This window comes from Anolis carolinensis, chromosome 6 (assembly GCF_035594765.1).
Source record: "Anolis carolinensis isolate JA03-04 chromosome 6, rAnoCar3.1.pri, whole genome shotgun sequence".
NCBI classification, from domain to species: domain Eukaryota; kingdom Metazoa; phylum Chordata; class Lepidosauria; order Squamata; family Dactyloidae; genus Anolis; species Anolis carolinensis.
The window spans coordinates 37,852,017-37,856,081 of record NC_085846.1 but is presented as its reverse complement, the minus strand read 5'-3'; positions in this window follow the sequence as shown (position 1 = coordinate 37,856,081).

The following is a 4,065-nucleotide window of genomic DNA, read 5'->3' as shown; positions in this document are numbered from 1 at the left end:
TATGCGGATCTGTAGATCTCTGCAAGAGTTCTGTTCTTTGTCCTGGCCAGAAAAACTGTGCCCTCCAGACGTTTCATGAAGTATCTGCCACACAAACAAATATTATGGGGTAGGACCACTTCTGCCCAAGTCAGCACTGCGCAATGAAACAGGAACACACACTTTTAAGCCAGGAACAGAACTTTGTCATTATTAACACTTTTTAGAGCCTGGCTGCCTGGCTATCTGTCCAGACAGTTTTGGTTGTGTACTTGTGGCATGGAACAGTAGGGTGCTGTTCCTGGGTTATACACAGCTGTTTCTGTTAGCCACCTGAATGACCTTGGCTCTCAGTATTTACATTCCTCTCCAGCACATTCATGTCCCAACAGCCAGTAGTATGTTTTTACAATTCACTAAACTGTACCCATGTTGTCAGCATACACCCAATGAGGAACCGATATGTATAACTTGGCAACATCATCCTGTTGTTACCTGGCACAAGTACACCACGAAACCTGTATGCACAAATGGCCATTCCACAAGGTCTGACTAACTACAGTAATTATGACATTCTGTTCCTGGTTCGAAAGTGTCTGTTCCTGTTTCATTGTGTCCTACTTAATGTGAAAGTACTTGTTGCACCTCAGGAACTTCATTTTTCTGCCACAAACTTCATTAAACAGGTGAAGGACCAAGTTCCTCTTCCCAGGACAAATTTTTTGCCTTCTACTCAAGTGTCACCTTCTTTTTAGGAACCAACCGATCAGGAACAAATATCTAAAACCAGGGAACAAACCCAGATGAAAAATTCTGTGATTTCTGATTGCAGGGACATACAGACATACAGAGATTCGGAGATTCAGCTAAAAACCGTGATATTCCCAAACCTGGAAATCTTGCGTTATTTGACTTTTGTAGTGATTGCTTCCAGGTTAACAGGGAACAGGGTCTGGCCACCCTCCTGTTTTCTGCAGGAGCTCCTGGGATAAAGGTACTGTTTGGATGGGCCCTCTGTATCTATACTTGCTTTCTTGTGGTTCAAGTAGACAAGGTGATTGGTTCCGCATTTAGGAGTGTTGGTTTCTTAATTGATAAAAGACATCTAATTGTTCCAACATGAGCATTCTTCACCTTGACGCTTCACAAATTAGCTTGTTTGACGGCTGCTCTCTGTGAAGTAAATACTGCTTCATTTGCAAGTCTGATTGCTTAGGCACAAAGTTCGGGAGGAATCGCATAGCTGGAGGGGACGTGTGCCATCCGCTTTGAATGCTCAGTGTCTAGCTTAGCTTTGCCCTTAGTGACCTTGAATACAGCCAGAATCCGGTAAGTATGACAAGATCATTTACTCCAGACCTCTGCACTGGCATTCCTTCAGCAACAGAAGCTTGTAATGGTACCAGCAGAGTTGAAGAGAGTAATGATAAGTGAATACAGATATCTCAAAACTCCATCTGAAAATATCCATCTTTGAGGTTGCCAGATTGAAAACTGGAGAGTGTTGCTGTCTTTTTAATGGTTGTGTAGAAGAAGGAATTTTAACAGGTAATGTGTGCTACCTGATTGCCTGACATTCAACTCTCATTGAAATTTCCTCTTCTGAACAATCCTTAACAGTCTGGTAACTCTATCTACATTTCGTCTGCTTTTCTACAAATGCCTTACCTATATTGACGGGCATTGTACTGAAATAATACCTTAAACATGAGCAGATAGGCAGCATTTATCCCAGGTTTCAGATATGTATCTTAGCTCTACTGGAAATGCCAGGGATCAAATTTAGGCTGGATCTACACTGCCCTGTATCCCAGGATCTGATTCCAGATTATTTGATTATTCCAAATTATCTGGCAGTGCAGACCCATATAATCCAGTTCAAAACAGATAATCTGGGATCAGATCCTGGGATATAAGGCAGTGTAGATCCTTTCCTAGAATCTTGTGCAACCAAAGCACATGTTCTGCCTTTGAATTAAAATTTGGAACAAGGCCCCTTCTACACTGCCATATAATCCAGATTCGCTGCTTTGAACTAGATTATATAAATCTACAGGAGCCCCTGGTGGCGCAGTGGATTAAGGTGCTGAACATGCTGACCAAATCCGGGGAGCAGAGTGAGCTCCTGCCAACCTAGCAGTTTGAAAACATGCAAATGTGAGTAGATCAATAGGTACTGCTCCAGCAGGAAGGTAATGGCACTTCATGAAGTCATATCGGCTACATGACCTTGGAGGTGTCTATGAACAATGCTGGCTCTTCGATTTAGAGATGGAGATGAGCACAATCCTCAAAGTTGGACACAACTGGACTTAATATCAGGGGGAAACCTTTACCTTTGCTATACAAGTCTACACTGCCATATAATCCAGTTCAAAGCATATAATTTGGATTTTATTTGGCAGTGTAGAAGGACCCTTAGAGATCTTCATATTGCATTTTTCTGTTTGTAAATTTCTGAGTTACTACTGGTACTTGGTCATTAAATAAACTCTATTTGAATTCTACTTTGGCCGCTTCTACACTGCCATATAAAAACCAGATTATCTGCTTTGAACCAGATTTTAAGGCAGTGTAGACTCATATAATCCAGTTCAAAGCAAATAATCTGGATTATCTACTTTGATCATCTGGATTATATGGCAATGTAGAAGGGGCCTTTGATATATTCTAAAATTGCAGATGCCTTAAAAAGACCTTGCTTGTAATCTTGGAAAATACAAACCAGTCTGTAGTACATACACATGGGGTGGAGTGGATTTCATCTGAGGACAATTTCCAAAAAAAAAAAAAAAATGGAGCCTGAACCAACTCTTTAGAATTAAAAATTGAATTATGAATGAATTAACTTGAAAATTGGCTTCTAAATAAATTAACTGACGAGTATAGACCTTAACCCATGGAAACATTAAAGGGACATGGACAAATCTATCTCATTTGAAACTGCGGCTAATTGCCTTGAGCTGGGCTAGAGCAAAGTATAAATCAAAATAAATTAAAATATACAATTTTCGCAGCACTGAATTCAAACTCAAAAGAATTCCTCTTGCGTTATACATGTCCAAATGTGCAATCTCATATCTGAGGTTTTTTTCTTAACACGTCTGTGGATACAGAAGAACTACTTGGGACATAGCATGCCTTCCTCCTGCTTTCCTGAGGTGGATGGTGGTTCTCATATCTGTGGCATGGTGAATTAGCTCTGGGTTTTAGTCCGAATGAGAAAAAACAGACATGGTGAGAGAGAAGCAAAAGGAAGATAAAGCATATGTTGGTATTTTTGCCAAATTTTTCATGATCCCCAACATTGAGCTAAGGGGATCTCATTTGGGGTCAGGACACATGGTTTAAGAAGCAGTGCCTTAGTGGGCATTTGGGGACAAATAAATCAAGTTGTTTGGGAAAATATATTGTTGGAGGCTTTCACGGCTGGGATCACTGAAGTGTTGAGTGATTTCTGGGCCATATGGCCATGTTATAGCAGCATTTTCTCCTGACATTTTGCCTGCACCTGCGGCTGAAGAAAATGCTTCTATAACGTGATCATACAGCCTGGAAACCACACAACACCCGTTTGAGAAAGTATTACAGTAGAGTCTCACTTATCCAAGCTAAACGGGCCGGCAGAAGCTTGGATAAGCGAATATCTTAGATAATAAGGAGGGATTAAGGAAAAGCCTATTAAACATCAAATTAGGTTATGATTTTACAAATTAAGCACCAAAACATCATGGTATACATCAAATTTGACAGAAAAAGTAGTTCAATACACAGTAATGTTATGTTGTAATTACTGTATTTATGAATTTAGCACCAAACTATCACAATATATTGAAAACATTGACTACAAAAATGGCCTGGATAATCCAGAGGCTTGGATAAGCGAGGCTTGGATTAGTGAGACTCTACTGTATTTTAAAATGTGTTTGCCCTGGGAGGGGCATGGGCACCTCATTACATGACGCCGGGCTGTGGCGCAGGTGGGAGAGCAAGCCAGCTGCAACCAGCTGCAATTAATCACTCTGACCAGGAGGTCATGAGTTCGAGGCCCGCTCGGAGCCTATGTTTGTCCTGTCTTTGTTCTAT